This window comes from Lampetra planeri, chromosome 82 (assembly GCF_965212315.1).
Source record: "Lampetra planeri chromosome 82, kcLamPlan1.2.h2, whole genome shotgun sequence".
NCBI classification, from domain to species: domain Eukaryota; kingdom Metazoa; phylum Chordata; class Hyperoartia; order Petromyzontiformes; family Petromyzontidae; genus Lampetra; species Lampetra planeri.
In genome coordinates, this window is record NC_136186.1 from 421,727 (window position 1) to 438,808 (window position 17,082).

Below are 17,082 nucleotides of genomic sequence, written 5' to 3' on the forward strand. Positions count from 1 at the left end.
TTGCGTTGTAGCCGAAACGTCTTGAGAATTATTTTATTATGTTTTATTTTATTATTTTTATTGTTTACATTCTACGTGACTTTACCGAAAGAACCAAGAAGATGAAACGTTGTAGTTTTAGTTTTTGTTATTTTATTTGAACCTATCTACTTGACTTTACCGAAAGACCCAAAAAATATTAATTCTTGCAGTCACGAAAGCTTTAAGTCAAGATTTAAGTGAGAATGTAATTTTCTAATATATTTTCTGTAATGATTACGTTTTTTAAATCCTTTATATTAAGTTCACTTGCTTGCTTGCTTGCGCGCTTACGACCGTGCAAATCTTTCGGTCGTATTTTAACCCACTTGCCGTGATCCAATCGAGCTGACATGTTGCACACAGACTCGTTGTGCGTGACAATTTATTTTCGTGAAATTTTTTTTCCAAAATTTTCCACTTTTTAGGGAATTTTTTTTTTCATATTTAATTTAAAATACCAATGTGATAAAAATGAAACTCTTACTCAAGAAAAACAGAAATGAATAATAAAATAAAACCGATGCCATGCATATAAAGGATTTATAGTGAAAAATCTTTGTTTTTAAATCCTTTATTTAAATCTGTCATTGTGGAATGTTCTGATGTCTGCTGGCTGAGTCACCCTTCAAAATAGAGCTTCTTAGCTCAATGGGATTTACTCGCGATAAAAAAAAAAATCCTGATTCTGAAGTGCATTGGTGTGTGTGATAGCCTTGGTTGGTACTTCAGGTGCAATGACAAGAAGCCACAAACCCCGCTACCGATGGGCCCTGTGACCGCCCCCACAGCCGGTGTTTTGTTGCGAGCCTCACCAGAATGTAATTTCGTTCTTGGTCGTCGTATCCATCATTGTTGCATCCCTCAGATTTGTTGTAGAGTGCAAAGTACCACACTTCCTGCATGGCTGCGAGTTCTAGCTTCTCACGGTGGGTCAAGTGAGGGCCAAAGAGAGCCATGATTTCTGCAGACATGAGAATATCAACAACATCTGTGTGATCCCAAAGTTGAGCAATTTGTAGGAAAATATTACAGGATTGGGATGTTTTGGCCAATACCAGTTATGTCTGTATGTATGTTGAACTTCTTTGCACCGTACGTAGGCAATGGTGCCAAATGGATACGCGGGGGAAGGAAAATTATTCTAAACATGAAAAGTTCTAAAGAAAGTAGTTTTCAATCTAGATGATTTAAAAGTGTATAGCTCCAGTGGCTTCCTAATATCGGAAGTGCATCTGAAAGCGTGTGATGTGCTGAGGCCAGAGCACAGATAATCATCCCCATGCAACATGGCCACCATGATGCAGTCCCCCATGCAACATGGCTACCATTAAGTACCGCATGCAACACTGCCAACATGAAGTCCCTCACGCAACGTGGCCACCTGGATATCACCCATGCATCATGGCCGCTATGAAATCTCCAATGCATCACGGCCACTGTGACATGCACCATGTAACATGGCCATTGTGATGTTCCACCATTCACCATGGCCCTCTGTGACGTCCCTCATTACTGTCCTTACCTTGCGGTGATTTGCTGCAGATGGAGGCGGTGCCCTCTGAGGACAGCGCACTCCACGTGGTGCAAGATTCGCCCTTACTCCTCGCCTCTCCAGCTCGGCTCATCTACACACACACAAAGACAAAGGTCCACCATGTAAACTTTAGCAAGATGTTGGGGAAAGGGCAGGAGGCGAGCACTGAGCCAGGATCTCTGAGATCCTGGGCTCCACAATCAGGAGGGTCCTGCCAAGATGTTGTGTCAGTTCTCAGCGTTGGGATATTTGGCCAATATCTGATGTCACACTTGGATTTACAATGAGACACGTGTGGATTTAGAGGACACACACAGGTTAATGGCATCCTTCAAACTGTTAAGAGAAGAGGGGCTGGGCCAGGACATGCCACGGCCAGGAGGAACAACGATGGCCGATGGTCAAGAAGAATAACGGAGCTGCAGCCAAGTATCGGAGCACGTTTGACGTTTGAGAGGACAGCTTCCAGAAAGATGGTGCGACAAAATCGGTGCTTGGTGGATTATGCCATCGCAGGATCGTGAGGGGTAGCAGGAACTCAGGGAAGGAGGCCTTCATCCAGTAGTGGATAGATAAAAGTACTGTAGATTCTATGGGAACCTCATTTACCAGTAAAAATATGATAATTGGTTCTTTACCCTTCTATCTGGCAACAAAACTGACACCTTTTTACAAGGAGTCATGTTTGCATAGACCGCAATACCTGCAGTCATAATACAAACAAAAGAACATAACTCTGATAATGTGCACTGTCCTTGAAGTTGATTGGTCCACAATAAACTTCACATTATCAGAGTTATGTCTTTTGTTTGTATTATGACTGCAGGTATTGCGGTCTATGCAAACATGACTCCTTGTAAAAAGGCGTCAGTTTTGTTGCCAGATAGAAGGGTAAAAAACCAATTATCAGTACTGTAGATTATTCACATGTAGACAGGCAGGTACACAGACAGGATCTCAGGGGAGATACTCTGATAGATGCACACACACTCAGGCAGGCAAGTAGTTGCACACTCAGGTATATGGATAGGCAACAGGTAGCCACACGCAGAGTGGAGAGCACACGTCCATCAATACTTCACCACACGAGTCGAAGAGCCACACGTACCTCCATGGCAGCAACTTGCAGAGCAGGGTGCACAGAACTCACAGCGTCTCTCGTACAGTCCGGGTCTCTGCGTGCGGGGCAGGAGACGAAGGCGATGATCACAAAGAGTCGAGGGGGCGTGAGTGCTCCCAGATCTCTACATGAGTCAAGTCACAACGCGGGCTTACATCCTCACCATGAGCCCACATCATCAACACAGACTCACATCATCACCACTCACTCACAACACGAAATACAAAAACAACAACAACCGACATTCGCCACTAAGTAGGGGTGATGACACCACGGCGCATGTGCCGGGCCAGGTGCACTTTTAGTCCACGTGAAGTGTCGAAGGCTGACAAGACGTCACGGGATAGACCCAGGTTCCAAAGGTTGGCTGAGATGACTGGTAGATACACCAGCTGTATCCCCAACTGTGCCAACTTGTTGAATTTTATCCGCTACTCGTTGTGAGCGTCACTCCTCTGTCCTCAGTTGTTGTTGGAAGGCGACTGCCTCCTACTGCCCGGTAGGATCCTTCACGAGCTTCCTCGTGAAGGATGCTATCCACACCGCTGATACCAGTCTTCTGCAAGTCCACTCAGCTCCACATCCTCCCATACAGCATCAGTCCATATTTTTGACAGCCCATGTCGTGCCCGTTTAGCCCCCTTTATGCAACCAAAAGAAACTGCAACACCACAATCAACAACATCACCAAGACCACCACCAACACCAACAATACCACCACCATCAACACCACCAACACCACCACCACTAACAACAAAGATAAAGATCCCCCTTATAGCTGAAATAGACTGTTGGGGCAAGTGCTGTTTGCCAGCAGCACCTATGAAGGGCAGAACGGCACACGAGGGGGTGGGTGGCCAGCACCACGCCCGGCCGTCTTTGTGTTTACACACACACAGACTCACACACACACAGACTCACACACACACAGACTCACACACACACAGACTCACACAGACTCACACACACACAGACTCACACAGACTCACACACACAGACTCACACCATTTCTCACCTTCGCCAGATGCTCCCCCCGACTCTCTAACGGACAAACTGCCTGAGGGAGACACGAGGGGGCGGTACCAAGTGACCACGCCCACTATGACGTCGCAGACCTGAGCCCCTCCCCCCCACCGGAGCTCCTCCCCCCCACCGGAGCTCCTCCCCCCCACCGGAGCCCCTCCCCCCCACCGGAGCTCCTCCCCCCCACCGGAGCTCCTCCCCCCCACCGGAGCTCCTCCCCCCCACCGGAGCTCCTCCCCCCCACCGGAGCTCCTACCCCCCCATGCCCAACCCCTCGCCCCGCCCCTTCACCCCCCTCACCCCGCCCCTCCCCCCGCTGCTACTTCCGCTGAGGCCCGGGCGAGTGGAGGCGGCGCTGTGCATTGTGGGTGGCGAGCGGACGATTTGGATTCCCGCTCGCGGCCACCGTCGGTGGCTCGCGAGCTTCTGAAGCGGCGGCTCGCTGGCTGGGCCTCCTCTACGTCGACTCAGCCCGAACAAGGCGAGCACCTTGCACGCTGTGGACGCAGCAGCAGCAGCAGTGGCGGTGGTGGTGGGGGGGGCAGAGGAGGCGCCTGTTGAGTTCACGGCCCCTGCTGCTGCTGCTGATGATGAGAGGCACTGCCAGATTGTGGCTGATGGGATGAGTTACATTTAGTTGTTTGTATCTCTGGAGGGGCGGATTTGTTGTCGTGGCAGTAATGGCCTCGACTAGAGGCCGCGATGTGGAGTGTTTGGTCTACTCTCCCACGCTGGGCGTGCCCACACTTTACCCCGATACACACGCGGGGCGTGAGCTCACTGGGCTTGCAATGCAGAGGTGCAGGTTCGAGTCCATTTCACACTCAGTCACTCGGCCACTCAGCCACTCACCCACTCCGCCACTCACTCACCCACTCAGCCACTCTGTCATTCACTCACCCACTCAGCCACTCACCCACCCACACACTCACCCACTCAGTCACTCACCCACCCACTCAGCCACTCACTCACCCACTCACTCAGCCACTCACCCACTTAGCCACTCACTCAGCCACTCACTCACCCACTCAGCCACTCACTCACTCACCCACTCAGCCACTCACTCACCCACAGAGGGATAACGACCCTTCATGCAGTGGTTGTGTAGTATCTGCGTCAATGTTTTTGTTGTTTGGTTATGGTGGTGGTTATGGTGGTGGTTATGGTGGTGGTTATGGTGGTGGTTATGGTGGTGGTTATGGTGGTGGTTATGGTGGTGATGGTGGTGGTTGTGATGGTGGTGGTTGTGGTGGTTGTGGTTATGATAATGGCTTTAGTTTTGGTTTTATAGGTGGTTGTAGTGGTGGTGGAGGTTACATGTATGGTGTAGGTGGTTATGTTGGTTGTTATGGTAGTTGTGGCTCTGGTTGTGGTGGTTTAGGTTGTGGTTATAATTGTGGTTGTGTAGGTTGTGGTTATATGTGCGGTTGTGGTGTTTGTGGTTATATTTGTTATAATTGTGTAGGTTGTGGTTGTAGTGGTCATAGTTGTGGTGTAGGTGGTTATAATGGTTGTTATGGTAGTTGTATTATTTTGAACTTCAATCGCACCCTACCCAGCCGACCGTGCTAATTGGAGGTGTGGTTATCGTTGTGGTTATTTTATGGTTGTTTTGGTTTTAGTTGTGGTGGTGATTGTGGTTGGTGCAGGTGCTGGGATGAAGGATGTGTTCCGTGTCCTCTGCCCATGCGGCTCCAACAACAATTGCTCCAGCCAGCATTGCCGCCCCTGTGGTCACATGACCTTGCCTCCCAGCATACCTTGCAGTCGTCATTGATTCTGGGCCATCTTTACCTCCTGCATCTCTAGGAGCTCTCACTTCCTCCACGCACTCTCCTCCTACCTCTGCTCTCTCTCCCCGTGTCTCCATCCCCCCTCTTCTTTCTGGAAGGTTCAGGGGTCAGGAGTTGACTGGCTGCACTCTGACCTTTGACCTTGGCTGTCACCCGAGTGGGATTATCTAAAAGCAGTCAACCCATAGTATCAGGATCTGTCCCGTGACCTCCTCCTATACCTAGCCTGGAAAAGCAGTCAACCTGTGGCACCCGGATCTGTCCCGTGACCTCCTGCTGCACCTAGCCTGGCACAGCAGTAAACCCATGGCACCTGGGTCTGTCCCATGAACTCCTCCTGCACCTAGTATGGCACAGCAGTCAACCCATGGCACCTGGTTTGTTGTGATGACATTACCGCCACGTAGTGGTGAATGACGGCCATTGACGTTGTGAGTTTGTGTGCTTGTGTGTGAGTAATGGTGATTGAGTGTGTGACTATCATGTCGTGTCTATGTGAGTTGGATGGTAGGGGTGTGTTTATGAGGGTGAGTGTGTGGATGTGTGAGTATTATGGTGAGTATGTGAGTGATGGTATGTGACAGTGTGAGTTTGATGGTGATTGTATCATGGTGAGTGCAAGCAATACTGTGAGCTTGACTTATTTCCCCCCCCTCCCTTTACCCACTCTTCCTCCCTCTCCCTGTCTCCCCCCACTCTCCCCCACCCACTCTAACTCCCTCACCTTCCCTGCCTCTATCCCTCTCGGCGTGGCCGAGTGGTTACTTATAAAGAATTATGGAACTATCTATCCCTCTCCTTTCTCCCATAACTACCTCGCCTGTTATACAGGAGGTCGTGGGTTCGATCCCTACCCTCACACCTGCTATATATTTCGAGTTTGCGTGTCTCCCTCTCTCCCCGTGGTCGCGTTCAGAGTGTTTGGTTTCTATAAATGTCGACGTGATGATAGGCAACTTCGTTGACCTATCATTTGTGGCATTTTCCCTTCCGAAGAAGAGCTGTGTAGCTCGGTGGGCATTACCTGGAAAAATTGAAATAGTTTAGTTTCCTCTTTTCCTCCTCCCTTCCTCCCTCTCCACACCCCTCCCCCCCCAGCACAACAACAAGAAGCAGGAGGAGGATGGTTTGTCTCCCAAGCCGAGCGCTTCCGGGTCCACCTTCAGGATCCTCCCTCTGCCCCGGGTGGGGAGATCCCCTCGCACAGGGTTACGGTACCCCACCCACATACACACGGGGTTACGGTGCCCCCCGCTACACATACGCACAGGGGTACGGTACCCCCCACTCACATGCCAGGCTATGTGCACCACACAGAGACCCAAAGACTCGCACATAGATCCATAGACTCACACAGACCCATTGACTCACACAGAAACCAATTAACTCAAACAAAGACCCGTCCAAAACACGGACAACATACTTACAAAAAGACACATAGACTCACACAGACTCATCCACTCGTGCACCCACACACTCAACGACTCACAGGCTTACTCGCCCACCCAATCCCTCACCTACTCACTCAGCCACTCACTCAGAAACTCACTCAAGAACTCGCTCACCCATTTACCCACCCACTTGCTCACCCACTCGTGCATCCACTCACAGAATAACTCGTAAACTCACCCACTCACACCTCAGAAACTGACTCACAAAAGAATGAATCCACTCACTCGTGCACTCACTCGCCCACTTACCCATGCGCGCACAGATTGACCAACTTACTCGCTCACAGACTCCCTCTCTGATAGACTCGATCATAGACTCACTCGCTCACACTCAATCACTCACAGACTCACTCAGAAGCTCTCACCCACTAACTTATTCAGAAACTCACTCAACCACCGACCCACTTACTTAAAAACTACCTCACTTATCCGCACCCACTCACTGACCTACTTACTCATCCACTCGCTCAGCCACTCACTGACTAACTCACTCACTCATAGACTCAGTCGCTCACTCATCCAGTCACTCCGAAACTCATTCATCCACCCACCGACTCACTCGCAACCATTAACTCATCCACTCAATAATTTCATTCATCCCCTCATCCACTCACTCAACCACTCATTCAACAACCCACTCACTCACCCACTCGCTTGGAGACTCACCCACCCACTGACTCACCTACTCGCCCAGTCTATTAGCCACTCATTCAGAAACTCACTCACCCGCTCACTCACCCACTCCTCCACTCACTTAAGAACCCACTCCCTCAACCACCAACTCAGAATATCACTCCTCCACTCACTCAACCATTTACTCACCCACTCGCTCACCCACTCATTCAACAACTTTCTCACTCGTGGACTCACTTGCTTATCCACTCACTCATCCATTCACTCATCCACTCGCTCATTCAATCTCTCACCCACTCGCTCACCCACTCGCTCACCCACTCGCCCACCCACTCGCTCACCCACTCACTCATCCACTCACTCACAGACTGACTCAGAAACTCACTCACCCAAGCATTCACCCACTGACTCACTCACCCATTCATTCACCCATTCACTCAACCATTCACTCTCAGACTCACTCGCTCACAGACACACGAAGAAGCTCATTCACCCACTAACCTATTCAGAAACTCAGTCAACCACCAAACCACCTACTCAAAAACTCCTTTACTCATCCGCACTCACTCACTAACCTATCTACTCATTTACTCAATCGGCCACGTTTACTCACTAACTCGCTCACTCATGCACTCAGAAAATCACTCATCCACTCACTTAGAAACTCCTACAACCACTGACCCACTCGCTCAAAAACTCACTCATCTACTCTCTCGCTCACTTTCTTATTTACTCACCCACTTCCTCACCAATTCACTCGTTTCCAAAATAATTCCTTAAGTCACTCACTCATTGAGCAACTCGGTCAATCATTATCTAATTCAATCACTCACCCATTCACTCGGAGACTCACTCGCTCACTCATCCTCCACTCACTCACCCACTAACCCACTCAGAAACTCACTCAGCTACTCACTCATTCACCCACTCATCCACTCATTGAATAAATCACCTACTCGCCCACTTTCTCACCCACTCAATCAGAAACTCATTCACCTCACCCACACACTCACTCACCCACTTACACTCGGGAGTGGGTGGTTTTAGAGTTCAATGTTAATCATTGGGACTCCCATAGGATTCAGTGTTGCTCATTGGGTCTCCCATAGGGTTGAGTGTTAATAAATGGGTCTCCCATAGAGTTCAGTGTGACTCACTTTGGGCTCCCATCGGGTTCAGTGTTAATCACTGGGTCTCCCATAGGGTTCGGTGTTAATCACTGAGGCTCCCATCGGGTTCAGTGTTAATCACTGGGGCACCCATAGGGTTCAATGTTAATAAATGGGGCTCCCATAGGGTTCAGTGTTAATCACTGGGGCACCCATAGGGTTCGGTGTAATCACTGGGGCTCCCATAGGGTTGAGTGTTAATCACTGGGGCTCCCATAGGGTTGAGTGTTAATCACTGGGGCTTCCATAGAGTTCTGTGTTAATCATTGGGGCTCCCTTAGGGTTAATGTTAATAACTGGTACTTCCATAGGGTTCGGTGTTAATCACTGGGGCTCCCATGGTGTTGAGTGTTAATCACTTGGTCTCCCATAGGGTTGAGTGTTAATCACTTATAGATTTGAAGCTTTCGTGACTGCAAGGATTCATACTCTTAGTTCTTTCGGTAAAGTCACGTAGGTAAAAAATGAAATTAAAAATTTTACCTACGTGACTTTACCGAAAGTACTAAGAGTATGTTAACCACTTGGTCTCCCATAGGGTTCAGTGTTAATTACTAGGGCTCCCTTGGGGTTAATGTTACTCACTGGGGCTCCCATAGAGTTCGTTGTTAATTATAGATTTGAAGTTTTCGTGACTGCAAGGGTCCATACTCTTTGTTTTTTTCGGTAAAGTCACGTAGGTTACAAAATAAAATAAAAATAAATTAAATCACGACGTTTCGGAGGCAACAAGAGCTTCCATCTTCAGGTGGCACCGTCACAGCAGTAATTTTGCTGACGGTGCCACCTGAAGACGGAAGCTTGTGTTGCCTCCGAAACGTCGTGATTTCGTTGTTAATCACTGGGGCTCCCATAGGGTTGAGTGTTAATCACTGGGGCTCCCATAGGGTTGAGTGTTAATCACTGGGGCTCCCATAGGATTCAGTGTTACACACTGAGTCTCCCATAGGGTTCAGTGTTAATCATTGGGTCTCCCATAGGGTTCATTGTTAATCACAGACCCATAGATTCCTAAAACCCTGACCCTATAAACACCTAAGCCTCTATACCCCTAACCCTCTAAACCGCTATACTCCGAAAACTATAACCCTCTAATCCCCTTCACCCTAACACCCTAACCTTTTAATCCCCTTAACCCTTAAATCCCTCACCCTCTAAACCCCTCACCCTCTAAACCCCTATGCCTCTAAATCCAACTCACTAACCCTTTGAACCCCTAACTTTCTCCAATCCCATAATAAAGGGTTTTTTTTTGCGGTAAAATCGTGTAAATATAAATGTGTCTTAAAACCCGTCACCACACCGACACAGCCAATTAATAAAGTTTGTCACGTGAACAAAAAGTGCCAATTAGTTTCTACTTTAGCACATCGCTGTGTTGGAGACTAACCCAAATTAACCTTTATTATGAATAACCCCTCAACCCCATAACTCCCCCTGCGCCACCCCCCATGTCCCCCCTCACCCCCCTCACCCCCCTCTCCCCCCTCGCCTCCCTCAGCTGCTACTTCTGCTGAGGCCGGGGCGAGTGGAGGCGGCGCTGTGCATTGTGGGTGGCGAGAGGCTGATTTGGATTCCCTCTCACGGCCACCGTCGGTGGCTCGCGACCTTCTGAAGTGGCGGCTCGCTGGCTGGGCCTCCTCTACGTCGACTCAGCCAGAAGAAGGTGAGCACCCAGCGCGGTGTTGACACATCAGAAGTGGCGGTGGTGGGGGGGAGACAAAGGAGGCACCTGGCCCACAGGTGCCTGCTTTGTCTCACTCGTCTCTCTCCCCGTGTCTCCCTCCTCTCTCCCCGTGTCTCCATCCTCTCTCTCCCGTGTCTCCCTCCTCTCTCTCCCCGTGTCTCCCTCCTCTCTCTCCCCGTCTCCCTCCTCTCTCTCCCCGTGTCTCCCTCCTCTCTCTCCCCGTGTCTCCCTCCTCTCTCTCCCCGTGTCTCCCTCCTCTCTCTCCCCGTGTCTCCCTCCTCTCTCTCCCCGTGTCTCCCTCCTCTCTCTCCCCGTGTCTCCCTCCTCTCTCCCCCCGTGTCTCCCTCCTCTCTCTCCCCGTGTCTCCCTCCTCTCTCTCCCCGTGTCTCCCTCCTCTCTCTCCCCGTGTCTCCCTCTTCTCTCTCCCCGTGTCTCCCTCCTCTCTCTCCCCGTGTCTCCATCCTCTCTCTCCCCGTGTCTCCCTCCTCTCTCTCCCCGTGTCTCCCTCCTCTCTCTCCCCGTGTCTCCCTCTTCTCTCTCCCCGTGTCTCCCTCCTCTCTCTCCCCGTGTCTCCCTCTTCTCTCTCCCCGTGTCTCCCTCCTCTCTCTCCCCGTGTCTCCATCCTCTCTCTCCCCGTGTCTCCATCCTCTCTCTCCCCGTGTCTCCATCCTCTCTCTCCCCGTGTCTCCCTCCTCTCTCTCCCCGTGTCTCCCTCCTCTCTCTCCCCGTGTCTCCCTCCTCTCTCTCCCCGTGTCTCCCTCCTCTCTCTCCCCGTGTCTCCCTCTTCTCTCTCCCCGTGTCTCCCTCCTCTCTCTCCCCGTGTCTCCCTCCTCTCTCTCCCCGTGTCTCCCTCCTCTCTCTCCCCGTGTCTCCCTCCTCTCTCCCCCCGTGTCTCCCTCCTCTCTCTCCCCGTGTCTCCCTCCTCTCTCTCCCCGTGTCTCCCTCTTCTCTCCCCGTGTCTCCCTCCTCTCTCTCCCCGTGTCTCCATCCTCTCTCTCTCCCCATGTCTCCATGTCCCCTTCTCTCTAGGTGGGGCAGGTTCAGGAGTTTACTGGCTGCACTCCGACCTTTGGCCTTGGCTGTCGCCCAAGTGGGATTGTCGCACAGCAGTCAAGCCATAGCATCAGTATCTGTTCCATGACCTCCTCCTGCACCTAGCCTGGCACAGCAGTCAACCCATGACACCTGGCTCTGTCCCGTGACCTCCTCCTGCACCTAGCCTGGCACAGCAGTCAACCCATGACACCTGGCTCTGTCCCGTGACCTCCTCCTGCACCTAGCCTGGCACAGCAGTCAACCCGTGGCACCTGGGTTGTTGTGATGATATCACCGTCATGTAGTGGCGAATTACGGCTGTTGTCGTTGTGAGTTTGTAGGCTTGTGTGTGAGTAATGGTGCGTGTGTGACTTTCATGACGTGTGTGAGAGTAGGATGGTAGGGGTGTGTGGGTATCATGGTGAGTGTGTGGGTGTGTGAGTATCATGGTGAGTGTGTGGGTGGGTGTGTTAGATGGCTGGCAATGTTGATGGGTGATGATGATGCATGCCTTGTGCTCGAGAATGGCACACTGAAACTAATATCACGTAGCTACTTCTGAGTACCCTTCAAGTGCTGTCTGGTCCACATTGTAAAGGGCAGGACTTTCCCCCCTCTTCTTTATTTAAGAGCAACGTTGGTCACAACAATATTGTTACTTCTTACAGCTGGAATTTATCCTAAGTACATGGAGAACCACATTGCAGCCATGTGATAGTTGATGTTGTGCAGTGAATGATGACCGGGCTGAGACCAGTGACTCGCTAGACTTGAGAATCTGCTTTGATCACAGGTGACTGCCTGGATTCAATCCCAGGTACTCCGTGGTGCCAATTCAGTGCTATGACCGCAAGGTCCATGGGCCACCTCTAAACACCCCCCACGTTAAAGACATAAGCAGCAACCTGTTTAGTGAGCAGCAGCAGCATTCTTTGAATATTTTCCAAAGCAATTGGGATTGTGGAGCAGTGGCACAGTTCTGCATTTGCTTTCTCTTTAATCCACCAAATGCAACTTGCTGCTCGATTGTGGTGCACCCATTTTTACACTTGTTTCAACTGCTGTGGCAGATGGTGGAGCAGAGGGGCAGTGGAGCAGATTGGCAGTGGAGCAAGACAGTGAAGCAGAGCGCAGTGGAGACGTGGGGCAATAGAGCAGAGGAGCAATGGAGCAATGAGGCAGTGCAGCAAAGGAGCAGTGGGGCATTGGAGCAGTGGATCAGTGGGGCAGATGAGGGGTGGATTTGTCGTGAAGAAGGCGAATCACCTGAATATGTGCTCTGAAGAAGAACCATTTCCCAAAACGTCTCTATCTATATCCTTGTCCCGCCACACACACAGCCGGGACACCGCACACACGAGCCAAGGCACATTTAACCAACCCAGGTAGCACTCGCAAGCAATGCAACGTTACGTTGTGTCCTCATGGGTTGATTTCACAAAGTTTATAGTAACAACAGCAACAAAAATATTGATCCTAATTCTTAACCGGGTGGCCTTAAGTCTTGTCACGTGCAGGTTTTGTTCATTGTCTGCACCAGACCCCTGCAGCTGTCTCATTCTGGGTCAGCTGCCTCTTCCATGTCCTGGACACCATGGCAAGGTCATCGCATGAGGACCGCCTGGATGAAAACCAGCATGGAAGGGGCCCAGTGTGGGGCCGGCTATGCTAATGGAATAGCCCCATGTGTGTGTGATGTGAGTTCTCCTGGCAGCAGACATTCTCCGCTGCAGTGCTGGCATCTGCTGCTCAGTTTCATTCCCCAGCTGTGGTCCCAGTGGCACTGTGGGTCGTGTGGTGATAGCAGTCACGGTTGGCACCCATCCACGTCCACCACCCCTACTGGGCGGTGGACCTGCCTCCACAAAGTAGCATGTGGCGGAGGAGTGAGGTGAACGCTCTCGCCATGCGAGCGAAGCCCCCTCGCTTCCTCTTCTTTTCGTGCATCTCCACCTGCACCTCCTCCATCTTCTCCTCTGTCTCATCCTCCTCCATCCCCTCTTCTTCATCCTCCACCGCCATCTTCTCCTCTACCTCCTCTTCCTGTGCCATTTCTGTCTTCTCCATCTCCTCCTCCACTAGCACCATCTCTTCCTCCTTCATCTTCTCCTCCTCACCCTCCTGCACCACCATCTCCTCCACCCTCTTCTCTTCCTCCTCCTCCACCACCATTGTTTCCGCTTTGTCCGATGTCTCCATCTCCTCCACCACGACCATCTGTTCATCCTTTGTTGTCTCCTTGTCCTCCATCTCCGTATTGTCTTTATCCTCTCCCTCCGTGCTCTCCTCCATTGTCACCATCACAATCTTGTCCTCCTTTGCCTTCTCTTCCTCCGTCTCTACCTCATCCTCCATCTCCTTCACCTCTTCCTTCGTCTCTTTCTCCACAACCTCTGACTTCGCTTCAAAGGCCTGGAGGAGTGAGGAGTGCTGCGCTTGCTCAGATCTGTGAAGAGACAAACACGACACCGTTCCACATTCTTACTACGGCAGACATCGCCATCTCTCCATCGTCCGTGGGTGGAATGTGTGGCGGATTCATTCAAGCTTAATATGAACAGCAGTAACAACATGGCCAGTGAGTGTGCTTAGTATTGGCATGGCCAGTGAGTGTGCTTAACATTGGTGCTGTCATTCTCATGGGGCAAGGCTATCCTTGAGATAGGTTCAGCTGTGTCTCACACAGACTGTTGTGGTTTCACAGTAGTGGGTGACCTTGCTGTGTCAATTTAGCCGAATCATTTGTAGTAAATGTATCTTTTTATGTGTATTCTAATTGATCCCTTGGACATAATGGCCTTAATACTTATTTCCCTCATTAAAATGCAAATCAATTCATAAAAATTTTGACATGCGTTTTTCTGGATTTTTTTGTTGTTATTCTGTCTCTCACTGTTCAAATAAACCTACCATTAAAATTATAGACTGATATTTCCTTTGTCAGTGGGCAAACGTACAAAATCAGCAGGGGATCAAATACTTTTTTCCCTCACTGTATAGACGCATTTTGAGGATCTATGATGGTCTATTGAGTTGGTGGTGGTGTGATGGTGTAGTGATGTTTTGGTGCAATGGTGTGGTGAAATGGTGTGCGAGTGTGGAGTGAATATGGTGTGTTTGACCCCCATATATCCCATACCCACCTTTGGGGAGCGATGCTCGTAGCTTTGGCCTGGGAAAGGGTCCACTTCATCCATAATGTCCCCCCACGTGGTCGACTGGCGCCACGACTCCCGGTCTATGGAGAACAGAAAATGCATTCAAAGGACGAGTAATGAATTGGAGAACGAAGCACATGAAGATTCACAGAACTAATTCTGAGGTCCCTGTAATTACCTTTGACCACACAACAGGACCTGCTATTGAGAAATATTCATCACATGGCAGTAAAACTTTACGCGTCGTATTTTTGTAAGCATGTTGAGATCATCAACTCCATAAACTTGAGACCCCCATACTCTTAGGTTTTTTTCGGTAAAGTCACGCTTGCTGTATTAAGTAAATGACTTTTACTTGATACAGCAAGCGTGCTGTGACGGTTCCACCTGAAGACGGAAGCTTGTGTTGCCTCCGAAACGTCGTGATTTTTATTTTACTTTTATTAATTTAATTTTTTTTTACCTACGTGACTTTCCCGAAAAAACCTAAGAGTATGAATCCTTGCAGTCACGAAAGCTTCAAATCTAGAATTGAGACCCCCATTTAAACAAATATGGCTGAAACTCAGATCTTGGAACGAGACAAATTATTTTACTTTCAGGAATTTAATAGTTAAAAAGTATTCTCAAAATCAACAAGTAAAGGTCGATTTATCATTCCCCATTGACGTCCTTATCGATTGAAGTTATTCATCCTGAAGTGAAAGCCATCAAACACAGGAACAACGAACGTGAAATCCATGTACATCCTGAAACCGATCATCTGCAGTAGTTTTTTATTAAACAATGAGGGAAATGATTTTGTTTTTGAGCAAAGTTATGATCACAGGGTAATCTGCAGAGCGAGGAGTCGAACGTCTATCCTCAGTGAAATCCCTCTCGAAATGGTCTTGAGGTCTGATTTTAAGCCCCTTATAACTCCCCTCTAGCATCCAAATCCTTTGTTCTCGTCTTGGCCTATCATGGACTTTGCATTCAATTGTTAATTTTTTTACATTAACAATCCGCATATATAGCAACATAGCTTAGCTAATCTTTCCATTATAATTTAACCTTAATACATATGCATATCTCACTGCATAATTGTATGCGTCGTTTAAATAAAGATTTTCATCTCCATGCATAATTCCGTGCTTCGTGTTAATTTGCTAATATTCATCCGACAATGTCCTCTAAAATGATGCAAGTTTAGAGGATTTAACATCGACATACAGTCTGAAGTATCAAAATGGTGATGTCCAGTTGGATTTGGACTAAGGTGCAAATGTATACTATACTGACTTTGTTTTATAAAAAAAAATATTGAAGTACTTGTGTTGATGAGCGCGTCAGAACAATCAAGGTTATTTGTTTAATTTAATCCACGAAAATTATTACGATTGCTGTCATACACTTTTAATGAAAATCGAAATGGTATCGCTTGTAAGCGTGTGTGTATTTACACTGCTGTGTATGTACACTTGTCTTTGACTCGTGTGTGTGTACAGGTGTTTGTTGTAAGCATTGTACAGTTAAGGAACGCTCAGATAACTTAAAAAATCCGATTTTTCTTCATCTGCAAAACAATTATTAACGTTAATATTGCTGTGCATGCACACTCGCGTGTGTATGTACACGCCTGTATATGCACACTCATGTGTGTATGCACACCGCTGTATATATAGTGGTGCTTGGATGCACACTCGTGTGTGCATGTCTACTCGTCCGTGTTTTTTTCAGTATGGATATGGTAGCAATAACGTACGATCAGTCATCTTTAAAAACAAATCAGGTTTTTATTAATCTGCAAAGATATTTACGTAAAAACTCGTATCGAAATCTTTATTAATATTCGTTTGGTCAAACACTTAAGGAACGAGACAAATTATTTTATTTTCATGAATGTAATAGTTTAAAATCTTCTCAAAATCAAACACGCAAACGTGGATTTATCATTCCCCATTGACATCCTTATCGATTGAAGTCAAAGGCATCAAACACAGGAACAACGAACCTGAAATCCACGTACATCCTGAAACCTATAATCTGCAGTAATTTTTTATTATACAATGAGGAAAATTATTTTTTTTATATTGAGCAAAGTTATGATCACAGTCATTCTCCAACTTTAGCTCAGCAAGACCACTTAACAAATAGAGTAAAATCAGGAATTGGACCACCTCACAACCACTGCGCATCACACCACATCAACAAGTAATCCGATATGACTACAAGGCACCACTTTAACGTGACGAAGTCTAGAATGAACTTCAACACGCAAGTAGCTGTGAGAAGATCACAACAGATGGCGCCTTCTACCATAAACACCACACATTTAACAGTACCGATGATACAACCACCAGACGAAGCATCGCATCTATCGAAATATAAAATTGTTGTCATCCTGAAATAAGTGAACACTTCTAGAACTTTAAAGGAAGACGTTTTTTTCCGAACACATTATAGAGCATTCACAACA

The 17,082-nt window shown here is 48.5% G+C and overlaps 1 long non-coding RNA gene across 2 annotated transcripts; it reads left to right on the forward strand.

The window, feature by feature from the left end:
- Positions 1 to 4,060: 4,060 nt before the first annotated feature.
- LOC144738413 (uncharacterized) lies at positions 4,061 to 14,387 on the forward strand. Of its 2 annotated transcripts, none has more exons than XR_013589253.1 (4): positions 4,061 to 4,179; positions 6,590 to 6,705; positions 10,246 to 10,410; positions 11,461 to 14,387. It is a non-coding gene; the product is annotated as an uncharacterized LOC144738413 (long non-coding RNA). The 2 variants fall into 2 exon arrangements; XR_013589254.1 differs by having other exon boundaries at positions 13,007 to 14,387.
- Positions 14,388 to 17,082: the final 2,695 nt, after the last annotated feature.